Genomic DNA, 20,985 nt, shown 5'->3' on the forward strand with positions numbered 1-20,985 from the left:
GTCTACTTTTGATACTGAAAAGGTTTCCGCATGAATGAACTGCAAGTGCTGCAGGAACTTCGCTATCTTTTCATAAAATATACGAAGTTATTGAGATTAAAAAATTAAGTGTAAGGTGCCTTAACAAAATTCCCCATTGTACACAGTCTGTTATTATCAAGTCTCTACCAGGTCTGCTATCTTACGTTAGTCATGGAGAGGCTAAACTAAACACCACAAGTGTCCTCCCCACAGTCCTTCCTCTGAGGGGCCATGATGCTGCCTGCGCTCCACAGCGTCTCCATCTAGAACACGTGCTCCTCAGCACACGTACCTTGTACTGGAGTTTAGAAGATATCTACAAAGCTTATTCCACATTCTCTACATCAAAGGAATCCTTTTACTGCAAAACTGAGACTTTTATGACTCTTTTCTGCTACATTAAAGGGCCTGAATTGAGGATCTTTACCATTTGTGTGAAAGACTTCCTTCTCTGCTTACTTTGGGTTAAACAAACAACTTATTTTTATATGGCCCTCAAAATCAGCTTGAAAGCACCAGAAACTCAGCTGCCACAAGCTGTGTTCTGCTACTAAGAGCAAAGCAGAGGAAGACTTTGACACCTGTGATTTTATTTAGAACAACTGTGCCCAGGACAATGGCTACAACTGCAGGTTAACAGGCAAAGGAATCTCATTTGCCTGTACAAATTCAGTTCAGCAGCCTGAATGTATTATCATCTGACTGTCACCCATATAAAACTGGCAGATATTATCTTGCTTAAAGCCTTCTGTCACCAGTACCATTGTACTGGCTGGGTTAGCAGAAGAACAGGAAAACCATCCTACCTGCCACAGTTTACTTTGATTTAGGCTGGACGCATCTCGGGTGAATGATCACATTGCTGCTGTTCATGTTTTATTTATTCGATGCATAAATTCACAGACGACGATAGAATTAACTCTCTAAAGAAGAACAGTTTTCCGTTGAACTCACATCTAATCTGCCACGTAGAGAAACAGATACAGATTCTTGAAGGAGGGATTGGCTTCACTAAGTCTCATCTTGTAGCAGCTGCAAGATACTCCTTTGCTCTTTATGTCTTTGCTGGCATTGGGCGGTGACACAAAATGCACACAGCAATTTTTGAGACTCCAACACTTTTTCTGCAGCAGGGTTTAGAACATCCATTGCTCATTCTTAAAACATGGAAATCACCAAAGCTGTTACATGTGGCAGTTTAAACAAAACATAAAAACAAAGGAAAAATAACGAATTCACAGGTTCCTTCTGGTACTCATTTGATGTTTCCCCATAGCCTGTTACACCTGTCTGCCCACACCTTTTACAGAAAGTTAGCAGGCCAGCAGCAAACAACTCCAGTTGAACATACTGGCTTGCTTGTTTCTAAAGATATTTTCAACTAGTGGGTATCCGAGCTAAATTCTAGCAAATTGATGCTGGTACTGACCGTAAGTACACAGGTGCAACCACCAGGGATGATTTAAGCCTGCCTAGACAAGCTTGTCGTTGCACACCTGTCACTGATTTGTTGCCTGAGCAGCTCACTACTGAGGGCGTGTGCCAGTGTACGAGGAGGACAAAACAGAACACAACTGGCTCCCAGTCTGTCTGTATTGCTATTGTTAGATGTCTTCTCGAGGATTGCCAGTACTTCTTGTATCAGTGCTGCCGGCATTGACAACTGTAGATTTGTCAGCTGAACTACAAAATTTTAAAGCCAAATTTAACAGCAGTTTACTATGATGAGTTCCCTTCACTCCCAAGAGGATTCCCAGCCCCCTTTAGATGTCTCATGTTATTAGAGAGATATAAGACTTTTCTCCCTGTGAGATGAAGGGCTGTAGTCAGCTATTTTGGAAAGTTCATGGACTGGGTAGGCAAGGAAACAGGCAGAAGAGGAAAGCATCATATTTCATATTATCACACCACCACTATTTCCTGGTAAGGCATTACAGACTCGTGGCACCTGGCTGGTGACAGCTGTGGCTGGGCAAAGACCTTCCAGAGCACAAACCAGGGCTGCACTCTATTCCCCTCCTCCTCAGTTTGTGGAAGGAGGAGGATGCAAGTGCAAGCAGAGCTCCTATTTCTGGCCTCTAAGGGAGGCAGCATCCTAAGGAAAAATCCCACGGAGGAAAGGTAACAGCCTGCCTCCAAAATGCTGCTTGAGCTAAACTACACCCTTTTACTATACAGCAATCAACTAAGATGATACTGCATTCTGTGGAATATAGAATCAATACAGAATTATGTCATGCAAAAAAATAATCAGTTTTCTTAAGGCATTTTCAAAGATGATCATTTCTAACAAAATACTTCACTTGAAAAATGTTCCAGAATATGATAAATTCCTGAAGCGTTCATTTCTTATCAGTTCTATCATTCTGAACATTTCAAAAAGAGACAGTGACGGGACCTCAGAGGCTAAGCAGCTTTCCTATTAAAAACCTGATTCTGTACTGACTTTATATGGAGTCTACCTTTTAACATCCAAATATCCACATGGAAGTCCACATGAAACACGGCACTGTGAACCTGAACCTGCTGTGCCTTGCCTCGTGGTCCACAGGGCTGCTCCTGGGATGGGCACCAGGCAACGCCATCACACCTGTGCACCAGAGGCACCTTCCACACGCAGCCTGGGTGCCAGCCTTGGGGTAATGCACAGCAACGTGTGAGCTCTGTGAAAGGACCAGGGTGGCGTGCTGATATCCCCAGTGTGGACTCCTGGTTTCCAGAAAAGAAAACAAGGGCAACTGGGTATTTGTGCCTTCCAGTACCTCATCCCTTGATTTTGGTTTCCAGGCAGCTGGGAGCACCCTGCCACTCCTACAGCTGCAAAATCAGTCTTCATCTGTGATTCCTAAGACAAGCCCTTGCTCAGCATTCTTATCACTTTTCTGTCCCTGATTTGATTTTCTCTGTGCCCCCAAATTCAATTTTCCAGCAAATTATATCAGTTGCTCGCAAAGCCTGAAGCACGCTCTGCACGCTGCATTCCTTTGCGGTACCAACTGCTCTTCGAACCGCGCAGCCCCGCTCGCCACCGCCGTTGCACGGCTCCTCCTCGCGTGCAAACCCGTGGGCAAGGCTTTCGGTCAGCCGCCCGCCCTGCCCGTGACGGCGTCGCTACACCGCCGTGCGCGCCGTTAAAGGACAAGACGCATCCTGACGGACGGCGGTCCCCCGAGGGTTAAACCTCGCCTTAGGGCGGCAGCATCCCCCGCCCCACTCCGAGGGAGGGGGCAAGCCAAGATGGCGACGGCTGTAACGACGGCGCCGCTCCTTTTGTGCAGCGCCGCGCGCCCCGCCTCCGCGCCGCGGCCCCACCGTGGGCGACACCCAGCGGCGGCGCGGCGCAACGGCCGCCTGGCTGCGGGCATGGCGCGAGGCGCCGCGGCCTCGGCGTCTGCAGAGGCGTTTTGCTTTTCAGTGAAAGCAAAACCTCCCTTCGGGCCGGAACGGCTTCTGTCCAATCCGCCTTCTGCTGAGCTGGCGACCGGGGCTCCCGTGGCGTGAATTTCGGTACTCTGTGGCAGAGGCTATGAAAGCCGACCACCGTTACCGTTTGGGGTATTTTCCTGTATCTGCTTAGATTTTGCATATTTTGTCTGCCAAAAATGTGTTTGCAGTTGGATATTCCATGAAATAAAAATACTTATGATCAAGACAATGTCACACTATTTTCTTCATCTTCCGGTGAACTGTGTATAACATGTAAAAGTCCCTCTGAAATCACGCTTCAGAAATACCGACCTGCTGTGTTAAAGCAGCACTGAGTGCACGACCGCTCTTGTACTGCAAGACAAGTTTTTGCATCAGTGCCATAGCTGAGGGAGCCCTGAGGCGGTGTGTGCTACAAGTTGGCATTACAGATGTGACCGACCCTATTTCCGTAACAGAAAGAAAATCCCTGCATCTTTCACACGTGCTGAAGTCAAAAGAATGGACCGGGATGGGATTACCATCAGTATGTGCTGATGGTCTGCACTGGGCACGGAGTGCATGCTGCAGAAAAAACATGACGGGATTACTTACGCAGCAGTTGCTCTTAAAATCACACATTTGTAACTGCCCGCAGGCTCAAAATCCCCGTGAAGTTTGGTATCGGCTCTGACCCTTATTCTCAGAGGAAATGGGTTTGAGAACAGTGAGTTTAACTGAGGAGTTTGCCTTGCTGTCTCACCCTCTATTTCTACAAGTCTCCGGTGTCTAATAATGCAGCTATTCTGAATTTCAGTTTTCCATAGGAAAAAACGTCCTCAGGTGACAGCTCCATGCATCACTGATGCTGCTCTCGAACTCAGTTGTTCTAAATGTGGATCAGGCTCTGGCTCTGGCTTCTCTTCAATAAACTCTTTATTAATCTGGCACCATTTCTTACTCGCATATTAGGGTGGGAACTGTTCCATTGGCAAGATTATGTCTAAGTCTATACTTAACTGCAAACTACTTAAACTAAATAATGTCGCTGTCACTTACAGTTATGTCAGCTGCATCCCAACTTATCCAGTGCTTTTGATACATACTCTCATCTGTAATATCTTCTATTTAGGGTAGCTCAGCAAAGAAAGAAAAATAGCGTAGGGTACGTGGTTTTGTTTTTCAAGCTTATGTAAAGCAAAGCCTGCTTTGCTTTTGAGGAACCTTTGTCTTCTGAGGTTTTTGCTTGATGTAGTTTCATTTTGGCACCTGTGAAGAGTCTTAGATTTTCCCATGTCGCCTTCCATTTTCAGGCAATGCAGAATATCTTCATACCTTTCTCGAGTGTTTATCCATGCCTAGCTAACCATCCCATGTTCTTCTCAGTATTTTTATTCAGCATAGGGTAAATAATCTTTTCATTCCTTTTAAACAAAATCCCATATAATTTTTTCCTCTATACTGGCAACAGATGCAGGGAATATACAGCACCAGCCACTCTGTGCTAGAAGGCACATGTACTTTTCTACAGACTTTCATCCTAGGGTAAGTGGAGAAAGATAAATATGTACCACTGATCCTTTCCCTACCGGAGATATATATAATAGCTAACAAACTGGAAAAGGTGCAATTTGTCACTATGCTATGGAAAATTCTGAGATTTTTCTTAAGCTTTTTTTCTCCTTTGCTTCCCTGATGAAGACATTCTCCTGAGGAAGCTGTAGAACATAGTTATACCGAGTAATGGGCTTCTGTCTTTTTCCTTTGGCTTTTCTGTCATTGTGAATGACTTAAGATTCTCGTACTGCATTGGTTTGGGCATCACTGTCCAACATGAAGTAGCACATACTGCTTTTCTGTCAGGTAAACACTTGCCATCGGCTGCAATAATGTCTACCACTTGGCTGAAAAATTCATCTGAATGTTTTACTTTCTAGTGCATGCCCTTCTGATAGCAGCATGCACATTTCCCATAGGCTGGCACTTCCATGCTGCGTGCTGTAATACCCACAGCTCCACATGCCACATCTGTCAGAATAATCACTCCTGTAAAATTGCCTTTGATCTCAGTGTTTTTTTTTTTTTTTCCTATGACAAATTATTATGATTCAAGATGATTAATTCTTGTGCTGTGTCAGTGAGGCTTTTTGTTCCCATTCACAGTCTTATCAGACTCCAAAAAACTGCAGCAATTCTTCGCAAACTTTTACAACAAATGTTTTGTCATTCTGCTTGCATGGATACAGAGTCCAGAGGGAGCAGGTTTTGCTCCCTCAGCCTGGGCTGGGACACATGTTATATGGAGGGAGCACCCAGCTGCCTCCAACCAGCACCCTGAGTTGAGTCACTAAAGAGAACCCATGATACTGCACTAACAAATGAGCTTCCAGAGGTGCAGGATGAGGATGTAAGGCAGGGGTTAATGGGGGGGAGGTGGTAGAGATCCTTAATATGCAGGGTGAATTCATCACTGTTTCTTCTTTCTTCTCATACTGTCAGTGTGAAGAACTGTAGTCCATATCACAGTCATTCTGTAGGATGTGTGTGCTTCATGGCTGTCTTCACCTAGAACATAAAGAATATGAAAATCTTCAGAGCCATAAATAAAAACAGCTTGTCTCTTTTTTTTTTTTCCCCCAGATTTAAGAGAAGGAACTCCTCTCTGTGTCAGTGAATTTTTATTCTGATGTCTACATTAATAGTTAAAGTCTTGTGGTGCCTACTTCATAAACTAGATGACTGGCATTAGCTTTTGAAAAACTATTTTAATATGATGGATCTCGAGTGTCTAGATGCTACTGTGACTTGGTAATAATAGAGAACAATGATACATGTAAATGTTTGAATTATAGAAATTATTTCAGACCAGTAGGGCAGAAATAGCCATCTTCTCAACCCTGCCAGCTTATTGAAATTGGTCATCTTTTCTTGCTTTTCTTGTTACACAATAAATGCTATTTACTTCTAATTTATTATAAGCACATGTTGAGTAATAGCCCATAAAGCTTTTGGAGATTCTATTTTCAGTTACATTGTACTGCTGCTGAATAAGAAATGTGATTGCTGAAATTTGTTTTCAATGGTATGTTGATTAAAAGCTGCTTGAGTTTAAAATTCCAACCATCTAAAATGAAAACCCTTCACATGCTTCATATACCCGGCCAGCCAGAGTTTATTTTCCTACAGTGTATAAATAATGGATTTTGCTGTTTATACGAATCCATCATCGAACGAGGTTGAATTCTCAATTGGCAGTGTGAATTGTCTTGCAGAGAAGCTAACTAGCTGGAACTAATTTTGAAATGGGTATAGTGCATAATTATGGTAACCTAGTGTACAGGTATATCTGATATATAACAATATGTATGAAAACAATACTGAAAAACATAGCTGCCTGGTTATAAGCTAAATCCATTTTAGTTTAGTGATTTAAATCCCCTTACTTGGCAGAAAGCAAGTGTGAAAGATGAATGTATTTCACACTACCTTTTCCCACGAAGACTAAGCATAACCACTGCCAGCAGCTTACAGAGCTGCCTCTAGAGAGGTGAGGAAGGTGTCCACAGAAAAAGCAAAAGCATTAAAATGAACTTTGTTTTTTAAAAACTCACTTTAAATCTTTTATGTTTTTTAGTACCAGGGTGGCTTGGGAACCATCTGGATAAATCGCTCACAGTCAGCCTGGCGACAGCTGGGTTTTCCAGAAGCTAGGTGCATTCTGAGCTGAGCAGCTCACAGGCAGGTGACCAGCAGGATGTAGCAGGGATAATGAAAGCAGCAGTATTGGCACCCATGATGGGAAAGTTTGTGGTAGCAGGGAAGTTTCCAGCAGAAGGGTTCAGCAAAGATGTGCTGAGCAGGTGCAGTACTGTAAGGAAGCTGGTGAAAATCATGGAAGGAAGTACAAAGAGGGGAGATAATTTAAGGGTATTAAATACAGAGAGACTTGACCATCATGCTGGAGTTTGAGGATGTCTGAACTAGAAAGGGGTTGGGGGAAGGGATGGAGCCTTTGAACACAAAGAAATTTATGGACCTCTGAAAGCAGAGATAAAGATAAGGCCTTTCAGAGATGCCTGAAGATGAAAGACTCACAATTAATCTAACTTTGGGAGATAGATCTAGCTAAGGGAGCTGCAAGATTTAAACTTTTGTAGCTGCTGCATGACACGTGCCATGGTGTTATGTCTCCCCAGATAATGGTCTGTAGCAGACTCCACACCTTGCCATGCTTATATCAGTTCTCTGGTGTTGTTAGCCAGCCATGAGCTTTCTGATATAACCAGAATAGTCAGGTTTTTTTCACCTTTAAAAGAAGAAAGTTGCACTGGCATCTAATATTTATCTTGAATATATCTCATCAAGAAAGCCAACTGAGCCACTGAAAGCACTCTGTGCATATCAGGTGCTGATTTGTTATCTGCACACAGTGGTAAGACAGGTGCTGAGAATTTCACCACAGCCATCAAGTAATAAAAGTACTTCTGTAACAGCAGCTATTGTTTATTTCAGTTTGATGAATGCCAACATAGCAAACAGCACAGAGAGAAACACAAATAAGAATGTAGCATGTTTACAAATACAGTCATTTCTCCTATGCCAAATTCATCTCTGTGGAGAAAGCAGAGATGCAGGCTGCATCCTGCTCAGCTAAGCTGGGAGAGATTAGAGAGGGTCCACACCGTTCCAGTTGTGGACAGTCAAACTGTAGCACGTATGTTTCCTGAGGGATTATTCAGTTCTGCAGTTAAAAGCCACAAGTAAAAGCTCCTTGTTGCTCCGCTGGGGAAATTATTCCACAGATTATAATAATTCATGTTCAGGAAGCATTTCTTGATACTTGATGCATGTTTTGGCTTTTCAGTCACATCTCCTGACTCTTAGCTGTTCCCTGTGAATCCCACTGAAAAATGCCTTTCCTTCACTGGTGGTCTTCTTCAAATATTTGTAGGCTGTTATCATGTCCTCCATTAATCATTTCTTAGCTGAGCAATTTATATATTTAACTCTTCTAATCTCTCCTCATAAATCAATCCTTCTAGCCTTTGGATCATGTTTGGTGCTCTTCTCTGAACTCTCTAATTTGTCAATATCCAGAAATGTGTATAATATTCCAGATGGAGCTATACTAGTGCCCATGCAGAATGTGGTTATTTCTTCCTTTTGCAGTGATTTGATACTGTTTTCTCTCTGCAGTATTGTACTGGCCTTTTCACACCATATCATGTTGCCAATTCATGTCATTTAGCATGCACTATCTCACTTAGATCTCTTTCATCATTATTGCATCCCAGATTTCTCCTTCCTGTTATTCCCTCTCAGATGCCCTCCTAGCCTGCAGCTTTTCAAAGCTGAGTCTCATTTAGTTATTTTCTTTCCATGGTTCTATCTCCTCTCGGAAATTCTCTGTTATTTTCTTTGTACACTGATCTTTCGTTCTTTCATACTTGTATTTGTGAGTTTCATCAAAGTGCTGTGCACTCCCTTTTCCAGCTCATTAATAAAGAAGTCAGACACAGACCGTTCCTAGCATTCACCCACATGGTAGCCAGGAGCCATTTCCCACCATTTTACTACATTGCAGCTTATTTCCTGTAATTTCATTACAGTTTCATTGAAAGCCATATGGAAATGGCCAAGCCAGTGTGAATTACTTTTTCAGCTAAGATCTTGTGAGACACACCATCACAGCTTTATGAAAGCTCATACACAACGTGTTTGCTTAGTTCTCTGTCCTTGCTACAGGCTCTACAGCCAAAGCTCACTAAAGTAGGAGTGACTATTAGAAATTGCATTTACAAGAGAGTGTCTGGGTGCAGTACCCATGCTGTTGTAAAAGTTGATAACATTAATCTTTCCCTCTGCTCTATCTTTTTTCAGTTCTTTGGCTTATGCAAGGTGAACATAAATTAGTTTAACTAACTCCTGTAAGTCCTAACAGATGCAAGCTGGCCAGGTTTTTTTTGTTTTTGTTCACATTTCCCTAACGTGCTCTCTTGTCTGTCATTTCTCAGTTACAGTTTTTTTTTTTAATTATTATTATATATATATATATTTTTAAAGGATTCTCATCCCATCCTCCCTCGGTGCTCCAAGCGTTTCTTCTTTGTTTTTTCCCACTGAGGAAATATCTGAAAAGGAACTTGGTGTCAGAGCCATTTCATTTATTCCTTTTGTGTGTGAAAGGATCTGTTCTCACTAGCATTTCTTTTCTTCAAAGAATACTTATGAAAGCCCTTAAAAGAGTCAAGGTCAATCTCCTTGAACTCTTTGGCTAACAAAGTTTTGCAGTATGGTTTTTTTTTCAGTTGGTTTGGGGGCTTGGAGCTTTTGGGAAAAGATGCCTTTTGTTTTGGGAATTGTTTATATCTGTGTTTTCATTTCACTTGCAACTTTTGACAGGCCAAAGAGTCAGAATGATTTCTTTTAAATAGAATTCCATGGTATATGTAAGGAAAATGAAATATTTGTAAACAAACCTTTGCACCGTAACTGGATTATTACTCTGGATTATTACCCTATTACTCTGAAATGCTGGTGAAATGACATTGTTTGAAATAAGCATATCTGACCTGGATTTCTTATGGTAGACCTTGAAAGTGGATGAGAGTATATCTAGTTATCCTACATTTCATCATTTCCATGTATAATTACAGTTAGTGATCTCCAGAATAAGATGAAATTGAGTGATTTTACATTCTAAATTACACAACTAAAGAAATCATTAGAAACATAACCTTGGATGGCAGAAACTTCTTCAAGTAATTGATGAGAGAAGGAGCAGAACATGATAGCTATCAGAAATGAGTCTTGGCTCTCAACACAAAATGGAAGCAAGAAATGCAATGAAAGACCAAATTATGTCTCATATAGCCTTGTGACACTTCCTTCAGTTTGAAAGATTTTGGTAAGTGATAAGTAATCAGCATAACTGTCTTGGAGAATAGAAAGATATTGCTATCTCTCTTACTAAAGATGGGCAAACAAAAGGCCAGGAGTCAAACTGACTGTATGGCATAAATCAGACCTATAGAGACAAATCTCTTCCTTGTTCTGTTTACCCAAGCTATTTCAACAGTGAGATTAAGTATCTTTCAAAAAAACAAGCATAAAAAAAGCATGAAGAAATAATTTTGGATTGTCAGGATCTGATTTGATAATTCTTTTACATTTCTAATACTTGCCATTCTGAGATATATAAATAGGCCATATTTCTCAGATGCTGGCAGGTTCTGTCAACATCTAAGTTTTTATTATTACAAACATTTTTACAATTAATTTGATTGCAGATAGGGATTGCTCTTTTGGAAAGGAGATTCCTGTGGAATACATTATAATGGTTGCCTGTAGTCCCCTCAAATATGCTGGCTGTGCACTACAGACCAAGTAATTGACAGAACAATTGTTTCAGCCCTCTGTATCTTGTCCTTTTTTTTTTTTTCATATTGCAGCATGCAGTTGAAGTTCAATACAGTGTATGCAAAGTCTGCTATTGATTTTAATGTGCTGTGAATCCATGGTGCATGTGCCAAATGGACTCAAAGCAAAGCACGCTTGGCTGAATGAGCCAATAATGTTCTGCTACAGTCTTGTGTTTTACACCTGAATCTTGAGAAAGAGATGGATAAAATTTGAAAAAGAGTACCACAATAAGAAGGTCATGTCTTTGGCTTTCATTTAATTCTCTCCTTTTAAGCAGAGGAATGCAGTAAATATCAATGCTGAGGTAGAAACAGGATCAGAAAAAGATACATATCCTTTTTTCACTTGAAAGTAAGGTGGAAGATTATGCCAATTAACAGTATGGGTTTTTGAGTACCTACATGTAGTGAACGGCCCTTTTCAATCATGTTATTGGAAAATAGATGACTTCCTTATAAAATTATATCATAGTTGGCACTCTTTCTCTTATTGTAAAGAAGCAAAAGAATGACCTGGCATGAAGCCTATATTACATTTTCCTTTGATGGAGATCTCTTCAGATCCATGTTTTAGGCAGACTCATGAGTCAAACTGCAGTAAAATTCCATCTTTATTGCTTGTTATGAATGTGAGCTTTATGGAGAACAGGACTGTCAAGCTAACAGCTTTGTGTGCTTATTAAAATTTAACCCCTTTAAAAAAAAAAGCAACTTGTGACTAGCTTAGTAGTCTCAGCACAGTATACATGCTCAAAAGTGGAATCACCTGAAAAACAGTGCAAACACGTGGTCTGAAGATGGAGCACCTGACATCTAAGTGTTGGCTGGTTAGCTGGCTGCCTTCACTCAAAATAGGTGTTGGTCAGGGCTCCTTCTCTCGTGCAGCTACTCAGGAGAGGTGGTTAATGTAAATGCAGTCATAAACCTTTAATTCCTCCCAGTTGTGAGCTGCCTGAAACACCCTTGGGTGGGATGAGCGGCCCATGTGGAGGTGCAGTGGGGCCCAAGCCCAGCAGTGCAGCTCACCAATGCAGAGGTGTTGCAACACTGCTGTAAAACAGTGCACCGTTCTGGGTTTGCTATGTCTCTCCTGATTGCTTCTGTACAGCAGAACCTGAGTTATCTGAATTCATTGTTAGAAAATATCCCTCTGTTACTTAGAACTTGCTTGTCATGTTTTTTGATGTTCATTTATTACACGGAAAGGAACACGGTTATATTAACATCTGATTATCTCTCATGCTTAGCCTTCGCTGTTGCATTTGTCATGCGCGATGTTTCCCTTTTTTGGGCTGAAACACTCATTCCAGGTTCTGCAAGCCTGGTCCCTTGCTGTGTGCGCTGCATCCCCTGGCAACGGCCGGCTGCTCAGCACCAGTGTGGCTGGGTGCTCCCTGCCATGACGCACGTCCCTGGGGCCACCAGGCTGCGGCCAGCACCGCAGGGCTGCCAGCCAGTACCCTGCACCCGGCTGCGCTTTGTTCGTTAGCTGCAATGCCACTAATGAAGTTGCTGTGAACTTCTTTGTGCTTTACAAAATGTGAGGTCTTTGGAATTGTCCAGCAATGGATTTATTTTGTTTCAATGGATGTTGCTGACATCAATAGAGACAGAATGAGGCCAGCTCTGAAAATCTGTCTTTTCAGGGGTTTGTTTTTCCCTGGTACATCAGTAAATAAATAAATCCAATTCTCCACAGTAATTCAGCTTCTTGAGGAACTTCAGCTCAGTGGTGGTCTCTGACTTTCACAGCAGACCTGTTTTTGCCTGGCCATGCAGCTAGGCTGGCAGAGAAGCAGAAAGGTTGGGTCCTCTGTCCTCTGTCCCATGGCCTCACAGGAGAAGGATGGGTTCAGGCTGGATCCTGACACATCCTGGATCTGCAAATTCACTTCGGCTAGAAGTGTTAATTTGTATTTTCTCTCATTGCGTTTTTGCACTGCAAATGCACCTAATAGCGACACTGGTTTCAAATAATACTTTGAGGAAAAAAACATGGTGATCCTAAGGAAAGATGGACAGCTATTTCTGTTCATATCTGTGTCGGTCTAGAGACAACGCGAATTATTGGAAATCCCTGGGAGTGTTTGAATGCAAAAGCAGTCCCACTGAGTATTTTGCCATCTGCTTTCTTTTGGAAGAAATATTCCAGAGAAAGTTGGGGAAAAGTCATGAGTGCTTTAAAGCTTGCATTGTGATATTATTTCCCGAAGATTTATTGCCTTTTGATGGCAGTCTTTCAGCAGAAACTCATGAGTAGTTATGTTGTGAAGGAATTAGGAACTTTTGTGGTTTGTCTTTAATTTACAAATCAGCAAGAGTGTATCTCTCTGAGGTGACGTGCAGTCTTGCATAATTTACGTTCTATGACACGGCAGCTTTCTCCTGTGTGCAAATTGCCCTCCAGGAACGTGACAAAATGGCCACCACTCACATAGGAGCGCTTTCTTACACCACAGCGTTTAGATCCAAATCCAAAGGTTTGTTGTGTTGCAGGTGTTCCCATTAGAAAAGAAGGGATCCAAAAGCTGAATTCAAATAAAATGTGACTATCTTCTGAGTGTAGGATTTCAGTTGGCTCGTCTTTCACTACAGCTTCAATTTTGATATGCTGTTTTGTGTTCAGAATTTCTTTGCTCAGAAACATTCTTTTGCTTGTTTAGACCCTTCCATATGTCAGTGCACTCTTAATTTTTATGACATTGTTAATCTTGTTTTGTTTTGGTTCAGGATCTGGATAGTGAATTAAATGTGCATATTTATTTTGGTACTCTTCAACATTATTGCCTACGAAGTTCTTAATTAGGAGAATATTTTCCTATTCACGCCAGGGAATAGCAGATTTCTGAAACTATTCTGTAGGTCCAGACTTACTGTGAGGTTTTATTTTGGAAGAGATTATTCTCTTGATGAAAGTACAACCATCATATCAATTTTAATATTCGATCTAACTCCCTGAATCCTATGTTTATGGCAAAGGATCAAGTCAATAAGGCTTTATGACTTTGTCACAGTAGAGTCCTTTCCTCATTCAAGGAATAAATCCCAGGCCACACAGAAACCCATTATGCATTCTTGATATGTAAACCATTCCAGAATAAAATTTAATAACAGTAATGAAACTAAATCAACATGACAAATTTCAAATAATCCACTGGAACAATTTTTTTTTTTTATCATCCAGCTGTTAAGACTAACTGAAATGGCAGAATCATGATGTGCAAAGTCCTACAGAATAATGCTATGGATTTTGCTGCAGCGGCAGCAAGAAACAACCTTTATCAAAAAAACATCTGCTGAGTTCCCTTTGCAATCACTGGCAGCTGAGACCAGCGCACAGTAAATTACTCTCCCCATTCTATCAGCCCTCTCCTTTATTCCTCTGATGCAGCATACCAATTTGTACTCCTGTACACTGGGCGTTAGAGTATTTGTGCTGCATTTATGCTTGCTCTTACATTTATAAATAAAGGAATAAAAAGCAGGAAAAGTCCATATACATCGGGTTTCCATCCAGGGCTCCTGCACTTTATATATGTTTAAATGGAGATAAAAACTAGATTTAAGAGGCCACGATCTCAATCTAAAAAGTAACCTGCTTCACAGTGTGCAGTTTCTACGGCAGAGTACATCACCTGGGTAATGAATAGGATCAGCCAAGTTTTTGATGGGTTCAAATCAGTGCACATATTGCACCTGGCCTAGTTTTTGCCTTTCTTGTCTATTGCTGGAAATTTCCTGAAGGCTGCAGGCCTCCATCAATGTGTGCTACTGGAAAGCCAGCTAACAAAGGCTGTGTTAACTAACAAATCATGTCCCCAGAGCGGTGCTGGTTGCTGACATGATGGATGGTGCTGCAACATCAGGTAGGGCCCTACTTAGGAGAAAATACACACAGCCTTTGGGGGCTCATGAGACTTCAGAAGGCTTTCTGCATTGGTTGCATGTCAGGACTTCCTGTGGAGAGGGAAAGTCAATCCCAGTCTGTGAGGCCCACAGAAAAAGCAAATCACAGCTTTCCAGCATACAGTCAGATAGCTGCTCGCATCAAGCCTGCATACAGTCATTCCTCAATTTCTCTCTCTCACAAACCCCAGTCCTACATCTGTTACTCTTCTGTCAGTGAAGTAACAGCAGTTATCTGAGCCCTGAATAATTCAGGATGGATAGATCTGCGAAATGATCTGCATGAAGTAGAAAAATCTCCTTTTTTTGTTAACGTCTTCACGCAAGAAAAGGCTTTCTGACTAAAAATTTAATTATGTTATGGGTGAAACACTTGGAGGTTTCACAGAACTGTCAGAGACAGCTACCATGTGTGGGTGGGTTTGCACTGCCAGGTGGACCTGCCTCAAGGGGTTGTATTGTGGAACAAGCTGTTCCCTCTGTGCCTTCACTCTTCCTGTTTGTGCTCTACTCCCATCAGTATCAGAGTTAAAAACAACCCAGATCCTGATAGTATACTTAATATATATGGTCTGCAACTGCAAAGGGCTATTCCCTATTTATATCATACGGTGTTTTTTAATTGCTTGATGTGCTTTCGCCTCAGTGGAGCCTTCAGCTTGTTATGCTTGCAGAGCTATTTATATTCTGCCTTGCCTTGGGACTACTTTCAGAACCATTGGTATTCAACCTCTCCTAAGAAAAGTCTTTAAGCTCTGGAAGCAGGCAATAAAAATTAGACTGCACACAGCACAACAAATAATAGTAGTTGCACCAAATCCTATTAATTATTTTTAAATGTCCTTCAGCTCAATTGCAGAGGAAACTATTGGCCTCTTGGCTTAGAATGAAAGCGCAGAGGCTGTGTGGTCAGCTGCGATCGTGAGCATTCCCCTGAGCTCTGATGGGAATGGAGAACAGGCTTGTGAGTTCTGCCCTCACTCTGTGCGGAAGGTCAGCGGATCAGAAAACAGCCAGCCGAGCAGCTAGTTTCAAGAGCTTTCATGCGCTCGTTATGAATCTTATTTTATAGTTCGTGTTCCTTTTAAGTTTGACATTAGTCTCCTTACTGCATTATGCACACAATGCTATAAGTTATTTTTTGATATATAAAGATTAAAATATTCCCGAACTATCTAACCACTTCACAAAAGCAGTGGACCCAGTGACAAGACAAGTCCTCTCTCTTGGATTTCACAAGGGAATGAAGAGCCACATTTACATTAGTCCAGAGCTCTGCATCAGAAAACAACAGTGTTTTCTCATGAAAATAGTGAGTCATTGGAACCAAAAAGATTTCAAGGAGGCCTCCATATCAAAACTCTTTTGATTCAGAAAGTACGGGGAAATGTTTCTGATTTTTAGAGCGTGTCAATGTTTTCTTAAAAAACTGCTCAAAGAAATCTTTTCCTTTGAACCTCAGGCTAATGATACAACCTAAATGGTGTAATGGGAACTATCTTGAATAGTTAAAAATTGATAAGGATGTATCTAATTAATCTTCACCCATTTTATTTTTACTTTTATCAATTTTAATTTCTCATACTCTTCTAACACAGGAAAGCCTTTCTCTACTTTGTTGTCCTTGGTTGCATAGGATCTGAGACAAATTTATTTGGAGCATACAAAAAATCTTATTAATCTCACTGTATTTTGAATGAGGTCTCCCATGACTGACCACAGAGGAGCAGACATTTGTTACAACACTCTCCTGTTTTGTGGGCTGGTTCTGAGGTAGCCCACAATTCATGCATGAATCTTACCCATCCCAGAAAGACTACGGCACCTTGGGAAATAACTGTTTAAAAGGGGTCCTTTGGAGGTGTTCAGAACTCCCAAGACTTGTTACATCTGCATGTGGGTTAGGAGAAGCTGAGAAGATGCTGTTTTGCATACATGCTTTCACTAGATAAGTATCTATTTTGTGGGATAAAATAGGCAATAGCTGGTGTAATCTCTATACTATAGTTGGTTGTATTAGTGTAAGGTTGTTTTTACCTGTCTTGAAATACATGATTTTATTTTAAAATATGTATTAAATGAGAAAAAGTTGCACTTAATAGGTATCAGCCTAATTCATTATTTTTTAAATTTGACTTCCCAGCTTGCTGATTATAGTTTCACTCCTACTCTTACTGTAGTCACAATAAAGCAAAAAAGAAATGTATAGGTACTGTGTCTTAGCTGGTAGCTGACATTCTGCCTAAATGCTTTTGTGAGCTGGGTAGTGTCAAATGTTGCTGTACATTTTGCAATCCCCCTTAGAGCTCATCGCTTTGTTTTCACTGATCTTACTATGATGTCCATGCTGCAAATATCCAGGGAGGCAGGGCCTTGTGAGAAGCTGCCAGGGAGCGCTCCCAAGCACCAGGACCACTGCATCCCTCACCCAGATACCAGTGCTGTGGGCGAGCTCAGCAGCTCAGCTGCATGCAGAGACAAGCACAAAACTTGCCCAAGGTTCCCAAGACAGCTGAAACCACAGGATTTTTTATTTGAGTTTGGCCAACCTTTGTTGGAATGTGGGTTTCAACAGAAGGAGGAAAAGAAGGTGGGGTGAAGGGAAGCATGTCAGGGGTATAGGGTTGAGCTCTCACTCTTGTCACATCCCTGCCCAGAGGGGATGCCCCATTATGAGAAAATGTCCAAAAATATATATGCACAGGTCTTCACCTCAATGTGGACTGTGAGAACAGTTCAGCCAGACCTGGGTTCATCCACTCCTTTGGAGCAGAATGTCAAAATTTGACTTAAAATTACCTAAAATTAACTTTCTCTGTAAGTGCTCTGCTTGGAGCTTCCCAGCTACTGAATGGCAAGAGGTGTTTCATACTTTGTAATAGAAGTGGTGACAGTCAGAATCTTCATTTATTTCCTTTCTAAATAAAATGATGCCACGTGCATGATAAAGGTTAAAAACAAACAAGCCATCATTATCTGAATTATTTGTCCAAATTCTATCAATTTCACTATGAGCAGCAGGTTAAGAGCTACCCTCTTGTGCCAGCAGTGAATGAGAAGATGGGGTTCCTGCAACATGTGAGCTCTTTCTCAGGTATCACAGTGAAGCGGAGCAGTTTAGCAGACCCCTGCAATATTTTGCCTCTCATTTACTGACCTCCCCCAGAGAGAATCAGGATTTCTGACTAAATGTTCTCATGTTTGAAAAATCTGGGCGAAGAGAGTTGTTGTTAGTTACAAAAAATCCCCAAACGTTGTTGCTCACGTTAAAATATTCATTAAAGAATGGCTTGAGGTTTTTTCTTAATTATACTGTTATTAATCTTTGAACTCATTTTAATGGATGTGGCTTTATTGTTCTCTAACCAACTGAGCTTATAATTCTATTGCTATATTTGTGGTTGGCCGGGCACAGCACTTCTCACCACACCGACTTTCACGTTATTCTTTTGTTGTTCCATTATGAACAGTGTAACACTGGTTTTGAAGGAAGGGGGAACCCTGGGCAACCTGCTGGAGCTGGTCCTCCAGTCGCAGAGGAGATGTGGTGTGGGGCTGTAGTTTGTGCCAGAAGAAGGCTGTGAAATTAGGAAGCAAAATGAGCATTCCTCACTGACAGCCTTCCGAAACAAAAAGTGAAATCGTCGTTAAAGCGCAACAAACGATTTTGTGGTTGGCTTTTGAATTAACAGACGCAGCTTAATGCAATGACATGAATTGCGTGAAAGCTGTTCTATCGTTGCCATAACGGCGGTACGCACTGTAACGCGGGCTGAAGGTCCGAACCCCCCTCTTTTGCCACTTTCGCCGCCCCGCGGGACGCAGCCGCACACCTGCAGCACAGGACCGCTCCGCAGCCGCACAGGACCCCCTAGAGGCAGGCTGACCAACTACCGCGGCCGGCGGGAGGTGCTGAAAAAATCAGTGCTTCCCAATTGTCGTAACAGTCTGACATCCTGTTTTTGTCTTTCTGCCACCTCGGCTCTCTCAGTAGTTCCGAAGCCGCATTCCTACGTGTTTTTGACAGGATGCGACAGCCATTTCCTTATTTTGTAGGGCTATTTTTATTGGATTACAATTACTTTACGTTATGATCGATCGAGGGCTAAAACTCAGCTATTCATTTGATGTTCATATAGCCGAAATATTTCTTTGAAGTCGGAGCCCTTTTCTTAAAACAAGACTTTCCTCCATTAGTGACCGAATTGCTCAATTCCCGAGCGGCCGCTGCAGCACGGAGCACACACTGCCTGCATTGTGGGCCCGCACAACCTCCTCTGCTTTGAAAGAGTTTTGCTCCTGCTAGGAAGGGATGAAGCGAGCTGAAAGTGTGCACAAATTTTTGTTTGGCGAAAAGGACGTACTTGCTGTAAAGAGCACACAGTGCACTGTGTGCACACCTCAGTCATGACTCCCTGCTTTTCTGCCACTCTAAAAATGCTGCCAAGAAAGATCATGCTAGCAAAAATGTTCACAGTTTCTGAGTAAAGCTAAGTGAAGTGAAATATAAAGTTGGTGATAAATTAAATCACAAATATAAATATATTTTTACAGCCGGCTGTTATCTCTGAATGTGCACGTTTACCCAACGTGCTGATTAGCAATTTGAGTTCTGAAAACCCTGATTACATTTAAGATGCAAGAGATTAAAATGACTCAACAGATAATGTTAATAGTTCGTCTTCCTTGATGTTTTTATATGTTTAAAATCGCAAAAGTTACACCCAAACTTCTGGCATGGCAGACTCACCAGAAATAGTGTGGCTGTAATGTATCTCATGGCAAGTTGTGAGCCCTTAACAGCCAGTGTTTGAAAGAGAGCTCCTTGCTGGGAACACGTGTGTGTGCTGCCTTTATGTTATTTACACACACATGTCGGATTTAAGCTACAAAACTACATAATAGATAGTTGGATGCCCAAAAGAGAAATGAATGATATCTTAATTACTAATAGAACTCTAACTTCTGTGAAAGTTCATATTTTTGCCAATAATTCATTTTTCAGCCATTGTTCTTTTATATGAATAAAAATTAATTAAAAGAAGGTCTGTGTTTACATTTCATCTAAAATCCAGCTCTGTGGTACACCTCAGTTCTCCCATTCTTGTTTTGTATTTCTTATACATCTGAACATGCAAACGCGGAGGTGAAAACGTTACAAGCCTTTTTTATATGCTGGCAATCGGTGGTTCAAAAGTTCACACAATACCATATGTCCCAATAATATTTATCTAAATCTAAAATAATATGGATCTGTCAAATAGGATCCCGCATGGTAACAAATGATGGAATGCAGGGGAACTCTTAGATTTAGCCTTCTCTTTTTTGTCCAACAAGCTAATGCAATAAGACCAACAATAAAAGGTTGTGTAGTAGGCCAAAAGTCTGTGACAGATAAAAAAGAAATGTTGGAAACCGATGAAGCTTTTGCACAATTAGATTTTTTGAGGCAGTGCTGTAAGGATTGTCCGGGGCCTGTTCAGTTCTGATTGATGGTAAAATCATAACTACATCATATTAGCTGTAGAGTTCACTGACAGGTTACTGCAGATTAATATTGCTACTGCTGTTCGCTTACCATCAAACCGGTGGAAATATGAGTTGAGCTGCTGCTATAACAAACCCTGCATATTAAGAAGTAGGGTGCTTTACTGAACAATCTCCATTCTGTCATTAGGGAAGGAGATGCAAACAACATTTATCTCCGAGGTATGCGGATATATAGTAACACACTCATTAGTTTTTCCAGGGGACCCTGATGGTGCTGACCAGGTAGCAATCAGGCATGTTTAGTGTTGCTTTGAGGTTTAGTTTGTGATTAAAATGATACTTGCAAATGATAATTAACAATATTTTTCTCTGATTTAAATATCCAATCCCATGCAAATGGCAGCAGTGTGTGTGGATACACGCTTGTTTGGGGAGGTGAAATGAGAGCTGTTTTGGGACACTGGCTAAGGGAGGTACTGGCTGGAGGCACAGGGATAGATTGTGCTGCAGCCACAGCTGGCATGTGTGCTGTCTGGTGTTCGGACAGCTGGGGGAAGCATCACCGGTCCCAAAAAGAGGCAATATTGTGTCTATATGAAGTCACAAAGAGCCCTGCGAGATTTCGTCTCTGCTTTATTGATGCTGGGACTCTGTTCTGTTAGAGTCTCCTCTCGGCAGCACCTTCAGCACCCTCCCAACTTTGGCCCTCTGCTCCACAAGCCCTGAGCAGTGAGCTCCTGCT

General features: G+C 41.6%; 1 long non-coding RNA gene across 5 annotated transcripts in view; it reads right to left on the reverse strand.

The window, feature by feature from the left end:
• Window positions 1-20,985, reverse strand: part of LOC116232825 (uncharacterized) — a 405,094-nt gene that overhangs the window by 69,340 nt on the left and 314,769 nt on the right. For all 5 annotated transcript variants that reach the window (XR_016468302.1, XR_016468304.1, XR_016468303.1 and 2 more), the window contains one exon: window positions 828-5,991. This is a non-coding gene — a long non-coding RNA (uncharacterized LOC116232825). The remainder of the gene's footprint in view (window positions 1-827; window positions 5,992-20,985) is intronic.

Source organism: Phasianus colchicus, chromosome 7, assembly GCF_987193195.1.
Source record: "Phasianus colchicus chromosome 7, bPhaCol1.hap1.1, whole genome shotgun sequence".
Lineage (NCBI taxonomy): Eukaryota > Metazoa > Chordata > Aves > Galliformes > Phasianidae > Phasianus > Phasianus colchicus.